This window comes from Rattus rattus, chromosome 3, assembly GCF_011064425.1.
Source record: "Rattus rattus isolate New Zealand chromosome 3, Rrattus_CSIRO_v1, whole genome shotgun sequence".
Lineage (NCBI taxonomy): Eukaryota > Metazoa > Chordata > Mammalia > Rodentia > Muridae > Rattus > Rattus rattus.
This window is the reverse complement of record NC_046156.1, coordinates 184,599,946-184,625,439: the sequence shown is the minus strand read 5'-3', so window position 1 is coordinate 184,625,439 and position 25,494 is coordinate 184,599,946. Positions and strand designations below refer to the sequence as shown.

The following is a 25,494-nucleotide window of genomic DNA, read 5'->3' as shown; positions in this document are numbered from 1 at the left end:
ATGTACAGCTTGGTCCTCATGTGGGACCTCTAACAGCAGGAGCAGGGGTTGTCTCTGACTCTTTTGCGTCTAACTGAACAGCTATTGTCTAGCTTCAATAGAAGAAGGTGCCCCCAACTTGATATGCCGATGCAGGTTGATACCCATGGGATGTCTCCTTTTCTCTGAGGAGAAAGGGAGGCGGGCGTAGGAGGAGGGGAGATGAGAGGGAGGGACTGGGAGGAGAGAAGGGAGGGGAAGCACTGATCTGGATATAAAATTAATTAATTAATTGGTTGATTAGTAGAAAATAAAAATTTGATTCACATCTGAGACAAGAAAGAAGAAAGAGAAAAAGAGGGCAAGTTGGTGACAGTGTGGATATGGCATCTAATGTTACTAGTAGTGTTAAGGGGTTCCCCAAAACTAGATGCGGTGTCAAATCTGAAGTTCTTCTGTTGCTACAGAGCCAATTCTGTGCCAGACATAAATCACAAAACCCATTTATTTTCTTCCTGGATTCAAAATTGGACTACACTTCCCAGAATTCTATATAGTTAGGTGTTGTCACATGACTTGCTAATGGACAAAAGGATGAAGTGTTGTGTGTGTGCCACTTTTAGGCATGGCCCAGATGAACACCTAATGTTATCCTTTGCGATCTTGCCCATCTTCTAAAGACTGGTTACAGATGATGAAATAGAGGGTTCCCTGACCCTTGAAGCCACAACTGAGGACAAAGTTCTGTCTTCCAGGATCTGTATTGATCAGGCCTCTTCTAGTGTGTGTGTGTGTGTGTATGTGTGTGTATGTGTGTGTGTGTGTGTGTGTGTGTTGTCTCTTAAATCTTCAAGAGTCTGCTGTACATCTAAGCACTCTACAGGAACGAAAGGAAGGCTAAGTTTCAAGCCAGTGTAGACAAGGCATGGGCCATGAAAATCAACATGCTCCATGGTCTAATTTCAGTTTCTTTATTCTTCCTTTCTTTTAATTTTATTTTTTAAATTGAAAAGAAATCATACAATAGATTTTGATCATGTTTTCTCTTCTTCCAACACTTCCCGGATCCTTCCCATCTTCCTATCGACCAAACTTCAAATTCTCTCTCAAAATAAAATTAAATAAAAACAAGAAACAAAACCAAGAAGCACACACACACACAAACAACAAATGGAAAATGAAAACAAATAAAGGATCAATAAAAAGAAAAAATAAAACAAAACAAAAAGTCAAAAACAAAGCATTCTGTGCATTAAGGCATCACCAGATGCCTTAGTTAGGGTCACTATTGTTGGAAACACCATGACCAAAGCAACTTTGGAAGGAAAGTGTTTATTTGAAAACTTCTACATCATTGCTCATTATTTTAACAAGCCAGGACACTGCTCGCTTTGGCAGCACATATACTAAAAAATCAGAACAATAAAGAGAAGATTAGCATGGCCCCTGTGCAAGGATGACAGGCAAATTTGTGAAGTCTTCCATAAAAATCCAGGACAGGAACTCAAACAGGGCAGGAAATTGGAGACAGGAGCCAATGCAGAGGCCATGGAGGGGTGCTGCTTATTGGCTTGCTCATCATGGCTTGCTTGGGCTGCTTTCTTATAGAACCCAGGACTACCAGCCCAGGGATGACACCACCCACAATAGGCTGGCCCCTTCTACATCAGTCACCAATTACAAAAATGCTCTACAGATCTTATGAAGTCATTTTCTCAATTGAAATTCCTCTCTCTCTCTCTCTCTCTCTCTCTCTCTCTCTCTCTCTCTCTATCTATCTATCTCTCTCTCTCTTTCCTCCCTTCCATTACCCTAAGTAAACTCTGTTCTGTATTATGCTCACTGTGTGGCTGGTACCTCAGAGGGAAGGATGGCTCAGCATGGACCTGCAGAGGCCCCCCCTCCCCACACCACACCGCACTTCCACCAAGCATATCCTTGTTCGTTCTTTCTTTCTTTCTTTCTCTCTCTCTCTCTCTCTCTCTCTCTCTCTCTCTCTCTCTCTCTTTCTTTCTTTCTTTCTTTCTTTCTTATAAAACACAACAGTGCCATGGATATTCTTTTAAATAAATTCAATGAAATAAGACATGTAAGTGTAGGATTCTTAAACAGCCCCGTGTTGGTCTCAGCGAATTCACCTCTCAGCCAAGGAACTGGTTTTTCAGCTATGCGGTCATTTGAAGATGTATCACTACTAGGGGGTAACACTAAAAACACACAAAACAAATCGGGAAAACAGTGTCACTATGTGCTCTTAATATCTGGTTCTTAAAAAACAAAAGCAGCTCTTCCTGGAACCCTGACAGAGAGGTACTCAGCTGGCAAGGGGCTTGCTTTACCAGCATGAAGATTGTATGTGTGTGAGTGTGTGTGTGAGTGTGTGTGTGAGTGTGTGTGTGAGTGTGTGTGTGAGTGTGTGTGTGTATGCCTTAGTGTATGTGTGTGAGTGTGTGTGTGAGTGTGTGTGTATGCCTTAGTGTGTGTATGTGTGTGAGTGTGTGTGTGAGTGTGAGTGTGTGTGTAAGTGTGTGTGTGTGTGTGGTGTGCGTGTGTGTGTGTTTATGTGTGTGTGTGTGTAGTGTATGTGTGTGTGGGAGTGGTGTGTGGTGTGTGTGTGTGTGAGTGTGGTGTGTGTGTGAGTGTGTGTGTGAGTGTGGTGTGTGTGAGTGACTGTGTGTGTGAGTGTGTGAGTGTGTGTGAGGGTGTGTATGAGGGTGGTGTGTGTGAGTGACTGTGTGTGTGTGTGTGTGTGTGTGAGTGTGGAGTATGTAAGTGAGTGAGTATGTGTGAGTGCATGTGGTGTGTGTTTGGGGGGGAGAAATACCCAGATGTGGTAGTGCACACTTGTAATCTTGTAATGCCAGCACTGGGGATGCAGAGATGAGTGTGTCCCCGCAGCTCCCTGGCTGTCATTTAATCTACATGACTAGATCAAGGCTAGTGAGAGACCCTGTCTTGAAACTCAAGATAGAGAACACCTAAGGAATGACAGCCACAGTGTCTTCTGGCCTGCTTGCGTGTGCGTGCACGTGCAAGCACACACATACCGAAAGTGCTTTATTAGCTAAAAAAAGAGCACAGCCTTTATTCATCACTCTTGGCTATGCTATTTCTACACATTTATTTCACAACAGCAACAGCTAGATAGATTTTGTCCTCTGGTGGATAGCAAGCAGCTCCTCTCTGGAAATACAGAAATCTTTTTTCTATATGTGGTAGCCAAAACCGGGCTTGAAAGCAAACGTGCCCCACCTGCCTTCAGCCCAGGCAGCCAGAATGTTAAGTAGAAGCCTCCCTGCTGCCCCTTGGCTGACCTGCCTACTGGAATCTTTCTAGCAGGGTTCCAGGAAGAGTTGCTTTTGTGTATTAAGAACCAGATATTGAGAGCACATAGCGATATGATTTTCCTGCTTTGTGTTTTGTTCTTCCACAGACTCCTCCCCCCTTTTATTCTCCTTGCTGAGCCTCTCTTTCCCCCAGTCACAGGAATCCAAAACTCCTCATCCCCATCTTGGTATCTTCTTAGCAGTTTTAAGTAGTTTCATGAAAAAGATATTTCATGAAAAAGATACTTTCCGCTTTCTCTGCTTTGCTTGGGAATTTACCAGGGGCAGATTCAGTAACGATTTTATGATTTTTTTTCTTCCTCATTTTAAGAAGAGCCTTTGAGACCACTGTTGCTTCTCAGAGCAGTAGAGAGTATAGAAAATAAGTTCTGTATCAGAAAGCAGTAAAATGGCTTCAATGAGTGGAGGAGCTTGCCACCAAATGTGGTGATCTGAGTTCGATTCCCAGAAACCCACTATGTTGGAAGAAAAGAACCGTTTTCTAAAAGTTATCCTTTGACTTTCACATATATGTGTTCACACATGTGCACACATGTACACACACACACACAGAGCTCTCTCTCTTTCACACACACACACACACACACACACAAATAAATGCAAGAAAACTTTTGAAAAAAAAATCTATCTGAGCCACTCCTTTAGTAGATGAGGTCAGACATCACTAGTCAATAGCAGATCACTTCCCTCTGATGTTACTTCAACATCATTATATGTTGACATTGTTTGCAGTTTGAGAGCTGGTCACTCTGCATGAGCATCATGAGTAATACATGATACTACTGCTCAAGCTGGGGGTATTGGTCACTATAGTACACCTGCTTACGGTCATCACAGTACACGTGTTTATCGTCATCACAGTACACGTGCTTATGGTCATCACAGTACACCTGCTTTTGGTCACTACAGTACACCTGCTTATGGTTATCACAGTACACCTGCTTTTGGTCATCACAGTACACCTGCTTTTGGTCATCACAGTACACCTGCTTATGGTCATCACAGTACACCTGCTTATGGTCATCACAGTACACATGTTTAGCATATGTGAAGCCTGAGTTCAAACCCCAGCACCAAAACAAAACAAAACAAAAAAACAGTTCTGCTTAAAAATAAAATAAAATCCACATAAAATGGTTCTCCATGGAGGAATCATTCTAGATAGGACTTTTGTGACACAGCCGAAATGCTATTTACGTCAAAGTGAACTAAATGGAACCTTAAGCATTCTTTTTCTAAAGAAAGGATAAAAGTTAATGGAACAACAAGCAAATATGTGTTGAGCACATTCTATGTCTTCAGCTGCATGGAAATGATCTCAAAGCTTTAAAAAAATAGTTACTGTATGTCCTGGAACATTTATTTGAATTCCTATAATTAAAGACATTTATAATTAGGTTCAGCCAAGGTCTCCTTATTTTGCAGTCCTAGGGATCAGATTCAAATCCTCTTTCACGGTAGTAAGTCCCCCTAGCACTGCTTCTTAACACTTCAAATAATCATAGCAATAACAACAATAATGACGTTTACTGAGTAATAAGTGTTTCAGAAATATAAATCTGTGATAACGTCTTGTGAGGTATTAATGACCCCGCCTTAGTCCATTCCAGTTGCTACAACAAATTGCCTGAAGCTAAGCTATTGTGCTCAACACGAAGCCTCTCTTTCTTATATAATCATTGTGTTTCTTTGAAAGGCATTTAATTTTTATCAGTTAAATATGTAACAAATAAGTCCAATTAAGAGCAGGGATTCATGTTGTTCTGGAAAATACTCTTCCTGATATGTCAAAATTCACTTAAAATACTTCTACTAAACAAAATCCATAACTCAAGTCTTCTTCATGTTTTTTCCATTTAGGGTCCTTTTCTACCTAAGAAAGTTTTACATGGCTCTGGATATATAAGCATGTAAAATAAATAGATAAAATAAATAGGAAAAACAAATTAGGTATACAAACAAAAATTGTTTCAAAGTCATCCTTTAACATCCTTTGCTTTAAAGATGAAAGTCAATCTACATGTTAATAAGACAGGCATGCTCATTTTTATACCCATCTGTTTTTACACAAAGAATTAAATCTTGGCTGAACCTTGATAATCCAGGACACACAAAACAAACTTTTCAGAGTTGCTTAATACTTTGACGTCAACATTGAGAATACTACACTGTGAAAATACATAGCACAAAGGCCAGGAGCATAACTCAGAGACAGTTCAGTAATTACTTGAGATTGAGTCTTAATATCGAGCCAGAATTTGTTTAGTGCTTTTTTTTTCCCTTGTGAATCTCAAGTCAGTAACTTAAACAGGAAAAATTTAAGAATCGAACACTCAAAACACCATACAACTCAAAAGCATATTAATCTGAAACTTACATGCTGAGGAACCTGGCAAGGAAATACTGAAACTCTGTCTTCTGTAATTAAATTACTACCTGTCTAGAAAAGCAGGAAACTTTTCCTCTCCCGTGAAAACACTGAAGATCGGAATGTGTAAAAGTCCCTTGAGGGGTTGGGGATTTAGCTGAGTGGTAGAGCGCTTGCCTAGCAAGTGCAAGGCCCTGGGTTCGGTCTCCAGCTCTGAAAAAAAGAAAAGAAAAGAAAAAAAAAGTCCCTTGCGTCTGAGCAGAGACGACATGGTCAGTGTTTGTTGACATCGCGTGGTGTGGCAACATGCACAGAGCAGAAGACACATGCGACACGTTCAGAGCCAAGGCTGCACTGAAGCCACGTGACACAGCCCAGGCGAGTGCCTCCAGGGACACCTTGGACCCATTACGTATTTGATTTCTGAATTAGTTTTTGGTGGTTGCACGTACTGTTCGCAAAATTTGACTGCAGATGACGTCACAACCTATTGTTAGCGAAGTTCAGCTTTAGTTCATAGTCCTGTTGTCAGGAGAGTTTGATATCAGGCAACTGGGATCGGAAGGTTGTCTGTGAGACATAGAAGGAGGTTCTGAGCTGACGCGTAGAAGGAGAGAGAGTAATGAAGAAGAGAGAGTAACGGGTGAGTTCGAGATATAGTAACTCGTTCTTGTGGTGACTGGTCTAGTCCCATGGGACTCGATCTAGTTCACAGAGACCTAATTTAGCCCAGAGAGATATAACTCAGTCTCTTGAGAAGAGACAGAAACTTGCTGTGAGATGCTCCATGACCTCATCACCTAGAAAATGTCCCACCCCTGACCTTTAAAGAATCAAGACTTGGCATGAACAAACCACAGTACCTTCTTCTAATACCGTGGTCTCCTGGATAATTCTCACCTGATCCTAAAAGTAAACTAGATATTTCCCCAAGTATTTGTGATCTGGGTTTCTTTGGGCTTTCTTTGTAAAAAGTCCTGAGCTACCGGACAAGAGAGATGTGTGTCCCTTAACACCATCATGCTAGAGATGTCAAATGTCAGGCTTGCAAGTCGAGTTGTCCTGGATTCTCCAGGCCAGCCTGCCCAACTGTTGTAACAAAGAGGCTTATCAGATTGCGAATTGCAAGGAGGACTCAGCCCACCATATTCCGTGTGGTCAGAGGCTGTGTAAGAAGCTAGATTAGCATGTGCCTGAGAGATCCAGCCAGCAAGCACTTTTTCTGCATGGTTTCTGTTTCAAGTTTCTACTTGGGTTCTCTCCCTGACTCCCCTGAAGCAAGGACTGTAACCTGTGAGCTGAAATGCACAGAATGCTGTATCATAGCAACAGAGAGGAAACTAGAGTAACAGCCTAACACAGTAATTGTTGTATGACTTCCATGTGGATTCAGGGATTCAGAAGGAAGCAACACGGTATTTCCAGTCACTGCAGAGTCTACATTCCAGAAGGCAAAAACACTTACTAAGTGAGCGAATAGCCAAGATCGTTATAGATTATTGCAAATTCCATGAAGTAAAGAAACAGGATATGCCGAGAGCAGCCAGGATAAAGATACAGATAACAGAAAGGAAGCCTGGGTGGAACCAGATGCTAAGGCATGCCAAGAGAAAGGGAAAGAGGAAATAGCAGTCCAGAGGCCGTGGGGTTGAAACGCCCCTGCTGTGTGAAGGAAAAGCATCAGAGTGGAAGAAATGCCAAGAACAAGTAGAAGAGACAGACTTCGGGCCAGGCTGAGCTTGAGCTCTATTCTAACTACTAGAGAAAGTCCTGAAAATTCCTCAGTAAAGGGCATCCCGGTTTACATTAAACGGTAATCTACAAACTTAGTAGGAGAGGAGGAGGCATTCGGGAAACTATTACAAGAGCCCTTAGTGAGAGTTGCTCTTGATAACACGAAGAGGAGACCCGTGTACTGTAAGAGAGATAAATACGTTCCCACTGAGGTGAGATGCTTATTTGCAACTCCTCTCCTCCACGTAGAGACTGTGGGTGTAGCCCTTGGCCCAGTAAGTGAGGAGTGGGCGTGGCCCCTGGCCCAGTAAGTGAGGAGGGGGCGTGGCCCTTGGTCCAGTAAATGAGGAGGAAGACCAAGACCCATGGTTTAGGCAAAGAGAAGGGGAACTGGGTGAACAAAGGTGGCAGATCACTGACCACAAAAAAAATCAGTTCAGCCCACAGCTGTCTTGGGCAAGCCCCTGGCCGGGTACCAGAACTGCAGAAGCCGTGGGCACTGCAGCCCCAGGCATTTCCTTCGGCCCTTTGTCCCAGATAGGCATCGACTCCCACTCTGCCCTCCTTTGTCTCAGCCTCATCTTTGGTTAGCGATTTTTGTTGTAGGAGTGAGAGAGGAAAGAGAGATTGCTTTAGATATTGCATTTCTTATGCATCTCCAATATCCCCGAAACAGAAATAATAGAACGATAAGGAAGAGATTAGATCACTACCAGATTATCACTTAGAAAATCCAGCTGCTCCAATTATAAAGTTTTTAGTAATACAAAGAACGTTACAGTAGACAGTAATACACAGTACACGGTAATACAAAATATGCAGTAATTACTATGTGTACCATATACCCGTGCCTTAGGATTCTATTGCTGGGAAGAGACACCATGGCCATGGCAACTCTTACAAAGAAAAACAGTAGGGGTTGGGGATTTAGCTCAGTGGTAGAGCGCTTGCCTAGCAAGCACAAGGCCCTGGGCTTGGTCCTCAGCTCTGAAAAAAAAAAAGGAAAATATTTAACTGGGGCTGGCTTACAGTTCAGAGTTTAGGCCATTATCATCACGGTGGGAAGCATGGTGCAGGCAAGCATGGTCCTGAAGATGTAGCCAAGAGTTCTTCTACATTTGGATCCACTGGCAGTAGGAAGAGACAATAAGCCGCTAGGCCTGCCTTGAACTTCTAAGGCCTCAGCCCAGCCCCAGTGACTCATTTCTTCCAAAAACACTCTACCAACTTCAATACTGCCTAATAGTGCCTCTCCCTGTGAGTCTGTGGGGGCCATTTTTGTTTAAACCACCACAACCAGAAAAGTTGTATGATACATAGGGAGAAACACTCATTTGTAATTCAAAAACATTAAAAGCCGGTAGAAATTACCTAAGCAAGATCCACATGAATTTAGGTGCATAAACAACAGAGAATTTGCAAAAATAAAAATCTAAGAACATAATTATAATAATTGAAAAATATGTTTCTAAAACACAATTAGTCTATAAATTTGATTCAAGTCTAATTTAAAAGATGGCTTTATGAACCTGTCCTAGTGATGTTAAAATAAATGAAAAATCAAGCATTCAGCATAGTTAGAGAAATACTGGAAGAGAAAAGCCGGCAGCACAGAAAAATAATTAAGGTAGCATCCATTTGAGGCAAGACATAAATAAATAAACAAATAAATAAATCTCTTAGGAAAAACTCAAAACAGACAACAGAAGATATGACAATTGAGCTTCCCGGTGATGAAGTATATGGTATAAACTATTGTTCCAATATTGAGCCAACTATTAAGCCAATAATTCATGTTCTAAGACTAGACTGTAAAGATATTAGAGACCTGGAGAATCATATCGAGGTATTTTATTATAGAATTTAATTCTAAAACAGAAAACTTAGATGCAAATCAAGGTATGATGGCAGACGCCTGCAATCGCAGCTCGCAGGAGGCCGAGGTGGGAAGAGTGCAGTGAGTTTGACCCCAGCCAAGGCTACGGAACAAGTTACAAGCCAGCCACGGAGGAAAGTGAGACCCTACCTCAAGAATCCAGAGTAAATAAATCAATACCTTATAGAACAGCAAAAAGTAGATACCAAACCTATGACCAATAGTAGGAAAACATTTAAATAATCTATAGTATATTCCTTAAACAAATATACAAGAGTTTAAGGAAAACTTTAGGGTGTGGGAAAATCACTATGTATTTCTCTGTGTTCCTAAGTGAATGGGCAAGATAGAGAACACTGTGTGGAGCTGGACGTGTCAGACCATGCCACAGCCACCATTCAGCAGCTGACACAGAACCAACGAAACCACGGCGAGCTTTGTACAGCATCAGCTGAATTTGTTAATCAAATGGGAGAGCCATATCAAAGGAAATAACAGAGATTACTTTGGGGGATGGAATTTATTTCCTTAACATACTCTGTACATTCTAAATTTTCCAAAACAGCATCCACAAAATTTCTTTATAACCTGGGAAACAGTCAGTGCACACAAGAGAATTATGAATGTGATGTTGGGCGACTCTCACTCTCATAGGGACCTAGGTTGGGTGTGGGTCAAATGTTTCCTATGTCAGCAAATACCTGAAGTGATTTATGAAGTGAGAGGAGACTTGGTTTATTGTTCTGGAGAGTTCTATTTGTGACCTGACAGACCGTTGGTGGGGGCCTATAAAAGGCAGTATGCCCTACCAGGAGCGGACAGCAGAACAAACCCACTCACCGCATCCACAGAATCCAAACAGAGCGGCCTGAGGTCCACCCACCAAGGCCCACCTCCTAGTGTATTCACTGTCTCTCAGCAAACTTTAAATACATGAGCTTTTAGGAGAATATTTAATGTCCAAGCCATAGAAATCCCACCCCTTCTCCCACAAATCTTCCAGAAATAGAAAAGACAAATCTGGAATCCCCAAGGATTAGTTGAGCCGTGAGCAAAGGAGATGAATGTTACAATCTCAAAAATCGTTTTTTGAGGTTTTGATTTGATAAACATAGCCACGGTGTGAATACGATACATTCATAATTTGGAATGGGTTTATTTTGAAGCAGAGGTAGGGACTTGAGAAGAAATGAATTCAATATTGTTGCTATTGGTGGTGTGTGTGTGTGTGTGTGTGTGTGTGTGTGTGTGTGTGTGTGTGTGTGTGTGTGTGTGTGTGTGTGTGTGTGTGTGTGTGTGTGTGTGTGTGTGTGTGTGTGTGTGTGTGTGTGTGTGTGTGTGTGTGTGTGTGTGTGTGTGTGTGTGTGTGTGTGTGTGTGTGTGTGTGTGTGTGTGTGTGTATGTGTGTGTGTGTGTGTGTGTGTGTGTGTGTGTGTGTGTGTGTGTGTGTGTGTGTGTGTGTGTGTGTGTGTGTGTGTGTGAGTGTGTGTGTGTGTGTGTGTGTGTGTGTGTGTGTGTTGCAAGTAGTGAAACTCAGGGCCCTTCACATGCTAGGCAAGCATTTAACAATGAAGCTACACTGTAGCTCCCAACTCTTACTTTATGACTTTGGTATAAACTTCTTCTCATCATTTGATCTCTCTGAATCTTAATATCATCACATTTATCATGTCTCAAGGAAGGAGAAAATTGCATATCCACTGGGCACGGTGACCCATGCTTTATCCCAGTACTTAGGAGGCAGAGTCAAGTGGATCTCGGTTAGAAGATCGGCCTGGTCTACACAGAAAGTTCCAGGCCAGCCAAGGCTACACAGTGACCCTATCTCAGAGAGAGAGAGAGAGAGAGAGAGAGAGAGAGAGAGAGAGAGAGAGAGGAAGGAGGGAAGAAAGAAGGGAAGAGGAAAGAGGGAAGAGAAAAGGAAAAAATGAAAGAAGATGTCTAACCAACTGAAATGCATTTGAGCATGCTGAAGTCATTTGAAAATGAAAATACTCTATAACGTAAATAAATGAAAACCTTTGTTGTATTTACATGTCTCTGCTGTCATCGGTGGAATAGGTCACGTGTTATCAAAAGGAGGACAGAGGTCACACAGAACAGTAATCCTGACTCTTTAGCTGCAGTCATCTGAACCCGTTACCTATCCCCAGCCCCTGAGGCCCTCAGGAATGTGGCGGTGTCTGTGCTCTGTTGGTGAGCTCCACCGCTTAGCCACCTCTTTTCAGTGTAGTAAGCCGCTTCCTTCCTTCACGTGGTCCACAGGCTTTTAATGTAATGAAGCACTGCATTTGCATGTGCACCTCTTACGTGTATATTTTCTGTTAGTCACGTGTTTTCTATAAATATTCAAAGCTTCCCACACTAAAAAAAGAAGTTACTCACTTTTTTTTCCAGTTAATAAGTCTAAAGAGCAACATAGTTACTTAGTAGCTATATATGCTTTAAAAAATTACAGGGGCTGGAGTGATGGCTTGCCATTCTCAGAGTACCTGGGTTCAGTTCTAGCACCCACACAGTGTTTTATAACTGTAGGCAACTCCAGCTGCATATCGAATGCCATCTCCTGACCTCTACAGGCACGAGACACATGGATGATGCATGTGTATACATGCGGGTAAAATATTTATACATGTAAAATAAGCTTTTTATTTAAAAAATGTACATTTAATTGTTTGGTGGGGGAACATGGGCATGCATATGTCCTTCTACAACATGGGCTCTAGGACCTCAGGTCGTGCAGCTTGGTAGCAAGTGCCTTTGCTAACTGAGCTGACCTTGCCAACAAGCTGACAAGCTTGATGGCCAGTTTGATCTCTAGGACCTACTGAGAGAAGAAGAGAACTAACTCTTCAGATTGTCATCTGACCTACACGCCCATGCCATAGGTCTAGCCAGGGGAGCTGTGGGAATTTATACCAAGTGCCCAAGTGAAGTTGACAGGTTTGGTCACTGAGTCAAGTTGAGCTACAAGTTATCTCAGGCAATACGTAGCCCGTAAATTAGAAACACTCAGGACTTCCTAAATTCTTCATAGATGCTCATTAGGATTATAGTCCCTGAAAATCTTAGATATGTTCTGCTTTGTTAGATTATGAAGGTTCAATAATTTGTGGAGGAACTTCAAAAGGATTATTGATTTTAGTAAGGGAAAATTGTTGACAGATGCTTCAAGAATTCTGGCCTTACTTCAGTCTAGAGTTACTCGAGTTTGTCTTACCTGGGCCTGATAAAAAACAAAAGCATGATTTCAAACTCCCACAGAATTTGGTGTTGACAAGGTTGGCTCAAGTTACTCCTACCTGAGATCAAGGTTTTGACCCACCACTATACCTGAGGAGAATCCTACATCACCATCCATCCCTTCATAATACTCTTACCTAATATGAAGACCAAGCTTGATGTATTCCCATTGGTTCTAACCACTTATCAAATATTAATTCATTTGACCTAGTAAGTAATAATATTACTATTTCTGCTTTATATCTGAAGACATGAGGAAATAGTAACCAACTAGTCAACTTGTCCACTGTTGCTTAACTGTTAGCACTGAGATTTTTAACGAGAAAGTGTGTCCTTAAAAATCCTGTACTCAGCCACATTACACTGCTACAGTGTGAAAAAGAAGTTAATTTTTGCAGAGAACTTGCTGCGTAATACGCTGACTCTATGGTGTTACTACTACTGTTTCTCCTTTTTAAAGGCATGAAACTATATTCTAGGAGGGTTCAGAAGCCCTCTCCTGGCAAGGCAGGTTGATAGGTTTTAATTCAGGTCATCAAATTCTGAAGCGCATGGGTTTTGTAGTTGTTAGTTTGTCTTTGTTTGTTTGTTTGTTTGTTTGTTTGTTTGTTTTACTCAGGGTATCCTGTAACTCAAGCTGCCAATAACTTACTATGGGGCTGAGGATGGCCTTAGACCTCTAATCTCCCTGCTTCTACCTCCTAAATGCTGGTAATATAGGTATGCGCTGTTAGATCTAGTTCACGAGGTGCTAGAGAACCAAACCAGGCCTTTAGGAGTATGAGGGAATGCTCTACATACCAGCTCAGCAAAACTCAGGTTCTGGAGCAGATAGCTTCGGCTTCATCACAGGCTTTCCTTCAAGGAGGACACATGGGTAGTGAGGAAGCCCTGGGCATCTCTACAGGGCAGATGACAACATGGGCCAACAAGGAAATCCATCTATGCTCAGTGAAGAGGTTGAGAGTTTTGAGAAACATGACAATTTGAGGAAGTTAAATGGAAGATTGCTGGCTGTGTTTCGCATTGGGAAATGTACTTGCATTTTTAGTTCTTGTGGCTTGAAATGAAATCCCAGAGTGACTCATTTCCAGTGCACTCTGATACGAAGCACGACTCCTGATCCAGCAAAGATGGCTGACTTCTCAAGAATTTATAGCCACTTGAAGCTGGTAAGCTCCAAAGCCACCTAACTCTGGGGACTGTGTCCTTCTAATCCACCATGATCCCGAGTCTCAGAGAATACTCAGTTCTAAAGGATGTATGAACATGTCTCAAGTAGGTGCTCTTCCTGCGATAACACAGCTTCTTTGCAATAAAGATGTTGCTCCAATCCTCATGGAAACAGTTCAAAGTTAAGAAGATGTGCACTGGGGGTTGGGATTTAGCTCAGCGGTAGGGTGCTTGCCTAGCAAGCGCAAGGCCCTGGGTTCGGTTCCCAGTTCTGAAAAAAAGAAAGAAAGAAAGAAAGAAAAATAAGATATGCACTGGAGGTGACCAGCAAATACAAAATTCAAAGATGTGTGTCTAAAAGTTCCATCAGAGAGTCACTGAGAGACAAGGCACATCGAAAAACCTGGCTTTCTGTCCCTCATCTGGTAACTGTGAGCAGTCTGTCGTGATGCCAACAGTAAGATCATGTGGTGGAGTTGTTGTGTATTCTCATGGGACATCTTGGCTCATCGCTGCTTAGGGTGTTGTCTAGTCTTTATGCCTAGGGTAGGACTTTGTTTTATAATATATGCTGTATTTGAAAATATTGTTTGGCTGGGTGTGGTGGTACATGGCTTTAACCCCAGCACTTGGGAAGCAGAGGTGGTTGAATCCCTGAGTGTGAGGCTAGCCTGGTCTACAGAGCAAGTTCAGGACAGCCAGGGCTACACAGAGAAACCCTGTCTCAGAAGAGAGAGAGAGAGGAAGAAGAAGGAGGAGGAGAGGGAGGGAGAGAGGGAGGGAGGGAGGGAGGGAGGGAGAGAGAGAGAGAGAGAGAGAGAGAGAGAGAGAGAGAGAGAAGATTATTTGATTATAGAGAGGTTAAGATATAAACTCAGAGCCAATACAAAAATACAAAAAGAGCTTTAACTCATGGAAAAAGATCGCTGTCACATAGTGTGATGTTAAAGGAAGGATTCTTTTCTTCAAAACCACTTGTATGGGGAAAGTTCTTGTTTTGGTTGAAAGCTGGAAATACAAGGCTATGCAAGACATCATCCCCCCCCTTCCATAAAGGCCTGTATTTAAGAGGAGAAGGGTGAGCAGCAAGCTGGAAACAATAATAAGAAAAAGAAGGGGAAACCAACATGGCCGAACCAACATGGTGGATTCCTACTCTGCACATTTTTCCTCACCCTCTTTTTTTTTTTTTTTTAACCTCTCTAGTCTCCTCCTGCACTTACCAATACCTGGCCTAGAGAGAAGCTGACCCTGGGGTGCTCTGTAACTCTTAATTATCTGGAACCTTTTGACACCAAATGCAGACACAAAATCCAGAAGTAGAGGAGTACCCTGGAGGGAGGGTCTAGTTGGGGAATGCATTGAGGGCCCTCGGAAGATACTTGAACCAAACGGTGTGTGACACTGAGACCTGAGCCCATCACTGTAGTGTCAATGCTTCATCAGTCTTTCTGGAATCTCACATTTACCTTCATATGAGATGAGGAAACCATGGTAACATATCTACCAGGAGCAATTGTGAGGCCAACTAGTGTGCTCTTACATAAATAAAACAAAATAATCAAATGGTCATACTGTAAGTGTATTCACTGACTTGGAATACACTGTCATTTTTTAACTTCAGATGTCTAAACACCTAACAATTTCCTAACAAACACACAAGAGTTCTAGAGCTCATAATTCTGTGGCAACGCTAATATATGTACGTATAATTTAGCCTTCTAAGTAATAAGCAGTCCATAAATACATGTTGACTAAATGATGGATGGTTCATCAATTGACTGAATGGAGGCATTTCAAAATCAAATATAATGCTACTAAATAAGACCACAAGCTGTTAGTCTAATAAATAACTCAGTGACCGTTTCCCAAGCTGAATTAATGATCATACTCTACAGCAACCTTCCATTAGGCGTATGTGAAATAAGTAATAAATTTCTAAATTAATCACTCTGCTCACAGTTGGGATAGAGGCAATAAGTAGAAGCAGAAAGGACGATAATCACATTAGTGGGGTCTGCTGTGGGATCTATGCTGTGATGAGAAAGAATGATTGTCTCAAGCTCCCTTTTTGTGTTTTCCATAGCAGTTGGCATCTTCCAAAATAGCATGTAACTGACTGCTATATTATGTCTGTCCCCTCATTCTAGTGTATAAGTATTGCAAAACTGGAGGGTTTTCAATGACCCATACCAGCTCTTGAATATCTAACTCACGATTACTCAATAAATACTTGTTAAATTAACAAGCCAGCTTATTAATTAATAGCTTATACTTCACAATGTACCATCTCATTGCTACCCAATGTTCATATGTCCCATGCCTATCTTGGGGTATGAACAAGATTTTAGGGATTATTTATGATCAATGGTTCCAAAATGCCACACCTTCTAATAGGCCAAGCATCTAAACACATGAGTCTAATAGGGTCCATACCTATTTAAACCACCACGTATGTTGAAATAACATTCTTTAAAACCTTCACATTTAAAAAATATGACTTCTATTTGGTAATTCAAGAGATAGTTACTAAGCTGCAAAGTCCAGGAAGAAGCTCAACTAAAAACTACAAGGATGGTTGGGTAACTGTAACTTTAACCTGTGTATAATATATTTCCTGGTGGGTTTTTGTTTCTTGTATGGGGTAGGAGTCAGTGCTTTGTGGCTTTGGTGGTGCTGATAGTCGTGGTAGGTTTTTGTTTTTCTAGTATTAGAAATAGAACCCAGAGCTTCACTCATGCTAGTCAAGTGTTCTTGTACCAAGCTACACCCCCAGCCCTGGTGTGTGTTTTGAAAGATGGAGATCAATGTGGTTCCGTGTATGGTCCGCAAGGAGACACAAAATCTCAAGGCTCTCAGAATACCTAGCACAGTTCTAACAAGATGATTTTGATGAGGCCAGCACAAACGGTAGTTACCTCACAGTAGGCATTCAGTCTGGAGAGCAGCCTAACTATAGTATGAAATAAACAAGGGAATTCTTTGTGAATGTAAATTTTAGAGAATAGATGGATGCTGTATCTGGTGAGATGACCCCGCAAGCAAAAATGCTTGTTACACGAGTCTATGAGCTGCGTTGAATCCCTGAAACATGGTAGGAGAACAGAACTGGCTCCCAAAAATTATACTCTGATGATGATGATGATGATGATGATGATGATGATGGTGGTGGTGGTGGTGATGATGATGATGATGATGATGATGATGATGATGATGATGGTGTCCTCATTGTTCTAGAGGCTGGGAGGCTGAACATCCAGGATTTAGAAGTTTGGTTTCTCATGGGGGTCCCTTTGTGGTTTACAGAGAGCCACATTTTCTTGCTGTGTCCTGACATGAGCTGTTGTTAGAGATTCCTCGTCTTTCTTCCTTACCTCATGGACCCACCAATCATTTCAGTCCCCTACGACTTTAGTCGCCTTCAGGATCTTCCCAAAGCCCTGTCTCCAAACACAGTTACTTTGGAGAAGTTAGAGCTTGAACAAATGGAGTTTAGGAAGGCACAGTGCAAACTTTTGTCTCTAGTCCTCTGAGGTAATGTGTTCAGTCACAGGACTTGACTCATTCTGAGAAAGTGCTCTAGTTAAAGTCACTCAACAATGAAACCAATTGCCCACCCCCTGGAGCTGCGGCTTTGTGTCCCTGAAGGAGGGTGAGAAATATGTTCCTACAGTGAATGAAGCGTGGAGCTGAAAACATTTTGGATCTCTCCAGCTCAGAACTTCCGCAGTATTTGAATATTTTTGGCATTGCTGTTTGAGTACACTCACCATGAATTGCCCTTGCTCTGAAAGATTGGAACCATATGCGATTATTATATGGAGAAAGTCTAATAGAAGGCGTAGAGCAACGTTCAGACAATGTGTGATGAACTAAAATTTCACAGTTCCTGGCTTTGCAGTGAACGCCGAGGTCTGATTCTAATCAGGATTGTGCATAGGTTCATAATTTTGTGAAGGCTTTGGGGAGTGTGGCTTAAGTCAATTCTTGAGCAGCATCCTCAACACCACTTATCAGTCTTTTAAGGAAAAACCTTCACAGAGGTTAAGTCTGATTCCATGAGTGAGATTAGCAATGCCTAATAGGTAAAGTCATTTCAAACATAGTCCTTGGTAACTTGGAAGGAAAAGCCTAGAAAAGGACACTAGATTAGGATAGAAAAGTCAGAGTATTCTTCCACTGTTTTTCTCCCACAAACTGCATGATCTCCTAGTAAGTCTACAGGTATAGTAATTAGCTCACAGACCAAAATTGGAATTATGTCTCATCCATAAACACTAGGCAGCCAACCCTATTTATTAATCCTGAGCTCTATTTCACTGTCAACTGTGCTATGGCCAGTTTATATGCACATGCTATTTTAGCTTAATGCACAATATTAGTAAAAGTCGCTGAACATATAATAAAACAAAACAAAAATACAAATATTGTTAGTTCAAATAAAAATTAAATAACTATAAAACAAGTCAGTTGTAGTTGATACTCAACTAGTTAATAAAGTGACTCATGCTGTTAAGAATGTTAAGCAAAATGGATATTAAGAGATACACACACACACACACACACACACACACATACACACACAAACAGACATACACAGTGACCTTGAGCTCACTGTGTAGTCTAGGCAGTCCCTATTTCAATAAAAATAATGCAAAAAAGTAAGAGATAAGATGTCACCTGTCTTAGTTAGGGTTTTATTGCATGATCAAGACAACTCTTAAAAGCATAACATTTAATTGGGGCTGGCCAATTAAATCAGAGGTTCAGTCCAGTTTCATCAAGATAGAAGTATGGCAGTATTCAGACAGGCATGGTGCTGGAGGAGCTGAGGGTTCTACATCTTCATCTGAAGGCTGCTAGGAGAAGACTGCTCCCAGGCAGCTAAGAAGAGCGTCTTAAAGCCCATACCCACAGTGATACACTTCCTCCAACACGGCCACAGCTACTCCAACAAGGCCACACCTCCTAATAGTGCCACTCCTCAATGGGCCAAGCATGTTCAAACCACCACATCTTCGTATGTCCTTAAGCCCCCCAGATGCACACTTACACATATACCACACATATACATACATCATACACACACACACACACACACACACACACACACACACACACACACACCTGGTAACAATTTAAAATAGGTATAAATGACTCAAGAGAGTCCCACATCTGTTTTTACCAGGAAGAAAATACCTGTTACTAAATACTAAATACTAAATATTTGTTAGTTTACTCAAATGACTTGCTAATGATAGATGTAAATGTAATGATAATGTAAAGATGTTAAAAGCCCTCACTGTGTATTATCTGATTGCTGTTAGCTACCATGGGAAAGGAGAAAAGGTACACTGTTCTTTTTTTTTTCCTTTCCTACCTGTCATCCTTAATCATTGCTCATGCTCACTGAGCACCCTCGCCATGAACAGTCTTACCACCCTTTTGGCAGGTGACTTGGACTATACAACAGCCCTGTCCCCTCAGTATGATGTTCCAGAAAAGTTACCGATTCCCATTGAAGTGTCTCCAGTTTAGATAAAGAGTTCATCAAACAACAGAAATGACTTACAATTGAATTCATTTCCATCCTCCTGGCCGAGTTGAATTCTTCAATACTTTCTTAGGGCTTTCCTGCTGGTGGGCCTCTTGGTCCTTGGGATAGGAGAATACTCTAAGACAGAGACAACGGCGATGGCTATATGCAGGTAGAGGGACTAATTAAAGCCATGCTTCTAAGAGTCAGCATCCTCCCAAGGACCGCCAGTGGCCAGTGGAAGTGAGGGAAGTCAAGGGAGGGAGGGAGATGGGCAGGGAGGGTAGGAATCCTTACCTGGTACTCTCAAAGAAGGATCAACTCACCCGACAGTTCTGCTTTCAATTTCTACCCTCTGCAGCCATGAGTATCCCTCGGAGTTACACTCATGAGAATGGATGTGTTGATGCTATACACAAATATAATAGAAAGTTATCATAACCAGGCCAAGAGATATCTCAATAGGTAATTGTGTTCCCATAACTCACATAAATGCCACGTAAGCGTGGTAGGCCGTGGGGTCCCAGCATGTGGGAACAAAAACAGGGCATCCCTGGCAAGCTGTGAATCAGACCATCCGAAATGGTGGATTCTGGCTTCGCTGAGACCCTGCTACAATATGTCAGCTGGAGAATGACTAAGGAAGACAAACCACGCTGACTTCAGGCTCCTACAGGTATTCATGTGCTTGTGGATTCACACACACGTGAATGTGTAAACACTGCCATGCATGAATAGACCCCTTGACACATATGTATACTGACTGCATCAATGTCTGCTGTCACAGTGGTTCTCAGTAGTGAAAAGGGACTATCAAGAAGATCCCCTTATCACATCTGGATCAGGAGTAAACCAGGAACGTACCCATCAGGAGGTATCAAAACCCACTGCCTCCTTTTATTTATAACCCTCATCATTATCAACAATGTCGCTTGACTTCTCTTCTTCCAAGGAGTCACAGCTAAAACATATTGGGTTATCAGTGTGTGCTCTGGAAGCCATCAAACTCTCTCTCTCTCACACACACACACACACACACACACACACACACACACACAATCAACATTTTGTTATCTCTTGGAATCAAGAAAGACAAAAGAAAAATAACAACAGGTGAAAAGAACGACTAATTTGAATAATTGTGTTTTTTCTCTGCTGTCTGGGAGCAAAGTCAGTTGTCTTAAGTGAGAGAATGTCCCAGAAAGGTAAGAAGCACGTCCAGGGGAACATAACTTTTTCATATTTCTCATTATTCTCTCCCTAACTTCACCGAACTTTCTCCCACCAGGCTGTCTGTCTGTCTGTCTCACTCTCTCTGAGTAATTTCCCAAACAGTTCTAACAGTAGCTAATTTGTCCTGCTTTTTTTCAACACCTGTTCTCGGAGCCTTTGGTTTGTCTCTGTAATTATAACCTGTGCCACCCAACCCGTACCAGCTCTGTGCTCCAGCCAGCTCTGCGCTCCAACTCCCACAGGCATCCTGTAGGTACTTGGATTCACGTACTTAAAGGAGATCTTTGCTCCCAGGAGGTTCCTGAGCTGGAAAACCGAATGAGTTGCTATCCTTTTAGACTTCTCCTGAAGCTGACATTTCCAGTGCCTGTCGCTAATTTCAAAGTCTCTCTCCTATTACCCAGTAAAGATGGATGGATCGATATAGAATAATTTTTTCCTGTTGGAAGAATAACTTAAGTTTATTATCTGCCATTTATCCTATTTATTTGGAACAAATGTATTCATTTTAGCATCGACTCATTTGGGGTATAGAAAAATAGATAAGATAGAGCTGGAACTGTGGTGTCCCTATCCCACCCCACATGTTTATCAAGACCTCTGCCTTTCTGATGACCCACTTTCTCCTTTGTGAGCTGGAAGAGACTGTCAGAACAACCTATCACTGAACCGACTGTAAACACTTGCTCCGGAAGCTGTTTGAAGCTTTGCTGAGCCTGAATTAGAGCTCAAATTCTTCCTCTATCCAATTCTGTTCTCTCACCAAACCACTCCATGTTCCATTTTTAAGTGTTATTCTCTAATAAATATTTTGTACCCCCAAAGCCCCAAACATAAACTCCCTATGAACTCTCAAAGTACCCCATAGCCAAGTGATCATTTGGATGTCAAATTCCTCTGTGAAAATGGCTAAGGACTTTGGAGAGTGAAGAATTCTGTAACTCCAGAACTCCAGCATAAACTGATGGGCCAAAGCAGGACACTGGGCTGCCCTGTCTTTAGGAGACACAGTGGCTGATGCGTCACCATTTGTCACCCTTGCATATTTTATACCAGTGTTCAGCTTCGGAACAGTAATGCAATTGTGACGTGGCAGCTCATTGGGATTCAAAATGTAAGCCCAGACCTACTGCACCAAAGACCCTGGAGCACAATGCTGTGTTCATTAGGGCCTGTGCTCGCAATGCCCTGATGGAAGCCAGTCATATTTCATTCCCTTTACCACTGTTGTATATAGGGACAGACAGTCACAAAGCCAGATTGAGCCAATGAAACACAAAGAAAGGCCATCCTGCGGTATCTCGGAAAGATAATGAATCTCTCTTGTTGGATGTGCCAGAAAAAGCTTATTGCTTGATGCTACGATGTTGTGAACCAAGTACTGGCACTCTAATGGCACTTGGTGGCTACTGATTCAAGCCATCCAGAAACCCACCCTACCTATAGACTGTGAACAAAGAATTTAAACCAATTCTTTTTCTTGCATTTTCTTTCTTTCTTTCCTTCTTTCTTTCCTTCCTTCCTTCCTTCCTTCCTTCCTTCCTTCCTTCCTTCATTTCTTTCCCTTCCCTCCATCCCTCTCCCCAAGGAGCCCAGAAGTCACTGTCATATACCATCATGACTTGACTGTTTAAGGGAGTGGTTCTCAACCTTCCTAATGTTGCTCCCTTTTAATACAGTTCCTCATGCTGTGGTGACTCCCAACCATAAAATTATTTTCACTGCTACTTCATAACTGTATTTTTGCTTCTGTTACGAGTAGTAATGTAAATAACTACCATTTCCGATGGTCTTAGGCAACCCCTATAAAAGGGTCCCTAACAGCTCCCAAGGGGTCTCTGTCCACAAATTGAGAACTTCGGGTTTAAGGCACATCTGGTTCAAGAAACACACTAACACCAGCACTAATTTCAACTTGCCTATTACTCTGTTTCTCACAATGCCATCTTCCCTGAGTTCTCTCTGATAAGTCTCTGCTTGCTCACATCGAGTTAGGTCCCACCCATCTTTCCTCGACTGTTCCCCCCAAACTGTGTCCCTCCACTTACTTTCTAAAGTCTCAGTCTGTATCCACCACATACGGCCTTCTGCTTTCTCTCGGCTCTAAGCGCCTTATTGTGCACTGGCACCCGGCGTTGAATGTGATATTCTACAGATGCTAAGTAGACAAATGAGGGATGGTGCTCTGGTCTTCAGAGAGGGATATGCTAGGGTACCAGATACTGCTCCCGCCAGTAAGCCATGGATGTGCTTCAGCCATGACCACCTCACCAAGCCCCACTATAACTGTAACTCTCACTCTACTGTGATGTGTCAGGCAAGTGGGGATACCGTTGTCTTAGAGTTTCTATTGCTGTGAAGAGACACCATGACCAAGGCAACTTTTATAAAGGAAAACCTTTCACTGGCTCTGGCTTACAGTTCAGCGGTTTGGTCCATTATCATCATGGTGAGAAGCATGGCGGCATGCAGGCAGATGTGGTGCTGGAGAAGGAGATGAGAGTTCTACATCTTGATCTAAAGGCAGCGAAAGGAGACTGTGTGCCACATTGGGTGTAGCTTGAACATAGAAGACCTCAAAGCCCGCCCCCACAGTGACACTTCCTCCAACAAGACCACACCTACTCCAACAAGGCCACACCTACTCCAACAAGACCACACCTACTCCAACGAGGCCACGCCCACTCCAACAAGGCCACACCTCCTAATAGTGCCACTCCCTATGGGCCAAACATTCAAACACATGAGTGCACGGTGGCCATACATATCTATCCTGCAAATGGAGGTGCCAGGCCACCATCAGCACCCAACCCTTCCTTCATGTCTGTTCTCTTCAGAAGCTAGATAGCAACAGCAGGTTTGTGTTTTGTGGCAGGAAGCAAAAAGCGCAAGGATTATGTGAGAGCTTGTGGTTACAGTATACCACAGTGTTTGAAAATGTGGGGTTTAGGCCTTAGATCCTTAGACCACCTGAATGTGACTCTAGGAGGAGCCCAGCCGTTGTCTAATAACAATGTCAAGCAAGGGAGCGGACTTCTCTGACGCTCTGTTTCCTTGTCTGAAAGATGGGAATCATAATCATGCTGGCTTCATTTTAGAACATGAGGAATTCTGGAAAAGGTCATGTTCATAAACCACTCAGCATCCTGTTTGGCACACAGTGAGCGCTCAATAAATAGTAGTCATTGTTAGCGACCCAACCTCTCTGTGGCTCAGTGCAAGCTTTCGTCTTCACTCAGGGAGGGAACGGCCTTTACACACTCCCCCGTTGTGTTAGTCTGCCTTCTGCCATTATAGCAAAATATCTGAGGCCAACTTAGTAAATGAAAGGTTTGTTTGGTATCAGGAATTTCGATTCACGGTCGCTCGCCTCTGTTGCTTTCTGTAGGAGCAAAGCGCACACAGATAGTATATGCCACAAAGGAAGCTTGCTCACTACACAGCAACTAAGAAACAAGGAGAAACCAAGAGGGGTCCAGGTCCCCGCATTCCCTTCAGGAGCATGCCCCTGTGCCTTGACTTTCACCCACTGTCCCTGCCTTCCAAGCTTTCCGCCACCACCAATAGTTAACGAGACAAATCTTTCACGATATGGACCTTCAGGGGACATTCAAGACCCAAATTGTCACAGCTGTTCACAGGCAGCAAAGCTAAGGGACAATGAAAAGAAGGAGCCAGGCATTCTGCCTGCTCAGCTGGAGTACTTTAACACCTGGCTGTAAGAAACGCTGCCAACGTCCTTCTTCACATAAGATTCCCTAACTCCCAGCACGCCCATCAACTCACCAGAACTAAAACCTTCTGTGGCAGGCACTCCTCACATTCTTCCAGCACTTTCTAGGGCTCAAAGCCCGTTTCTTGTCTCTTCTTCCACACCAGCCTTGTAAAACAGCTAAGGACAATCTGTGCTAAGTCTCCTTTCACCTACGATAAATGTGGTCTATGCGATTTTCCGAAGTAGGGTCAGGAAGTTGCAGATGGTTTGGGACAGACTTAGTCATTTCCACCCCCTCATGGCCTTGTGCCCTGTACATGAGGTGGGATTTCCCAGTGAAATGCATAATGTGTATGCTCTCGGCCCCAAATACGTTCAGCCATACAGTAGACCTGTGGAGAACTCCTTGGGGCCCAAAGTATATGCTGCCCAACATAGAGAGGATGGGCCTTTCAACTAATTGACTGTCTTTACTGTTATCTAAGCACTGTGGTGCACACTTGCACCTGCAGTATTCAAGAGGCTGAAGCAGGAGAGTCACTAGCCTGGGCTCATAGAGAGACCTTGTCTCAAACGAACAAACAAACAAAAATATGTTAATTCTCCTATCTTATCCTAAATCATAAGTAAATCCCCTTTTACCTGAATATTTGCTCTAATCTTTACCTTTTGTGCTTATTCAGCCAAAGATTTCACATTTAATTTATACAATTGTTCTTTCTTCTCCACACCTTACATTCAAGGAAGGACTTCCAAATGCTTACGGGAACTGGAGAGGGAAAGTACAATGAAAGGGGAAGGTTTGGGAGTCAGGGCCATAGAAAGGATGCTGAGCCCTTGTTTGGAAGGGACTCTTAACTGTGTGGATGGTGCCAGGCAAGCAGCTCTGTGTGAGGACTGGTGATCTGTGCACAGATGTCTTCTTGGCTAAGAATGAAAGATGTGGCCACTCTGAGACAACTGTTCCCATCTCTGAGTCACCCACAAAGACTCAGTGTTTGTGATGGAAAAGCTTTGGTACCCTGGCTCTGACATCGGCCATCTCTGTGACCTTCATCTGACACTTCACAATCCATCATCCAAGGAAGGCAAGACAGGAACTCAAAGCAGGAGCCATGGCAGACCACTGCTTACTGGCTTGTTTCCCAGGGCTTGCTCAGCCTGATTTCCTACGCACCCCAGAGCCACCTGCCCAGGTGTGGCACTGCCACAATGAGCTGGGCCTACCCACATCAATCACTCACTAACAAAGTGCCTCACAGGCCAAACTTAGGAAGGCATCTTCTCAAT

The 25,494-nt window shown here is 42.6% G+C and overlaps 1 non-coding gene across 1 annotated transcript; it reads left to right on the top strand.

Annotated features, from left to right (window-relative positions):
* Positions 1 to 1,361: 1,361 nt before the first annotated feature.
* LOC116897428 lies at positions 1,362 to 1,470 on the top strand. The gene has a single exon (XR_004387469.1). It is a non-coding gene; the product is annotated as a U6 spliceosomal RNA (small nuclear RNA).
* Positions 1,471 to 25,494: the final 24,024 nt, after the last annotated feature.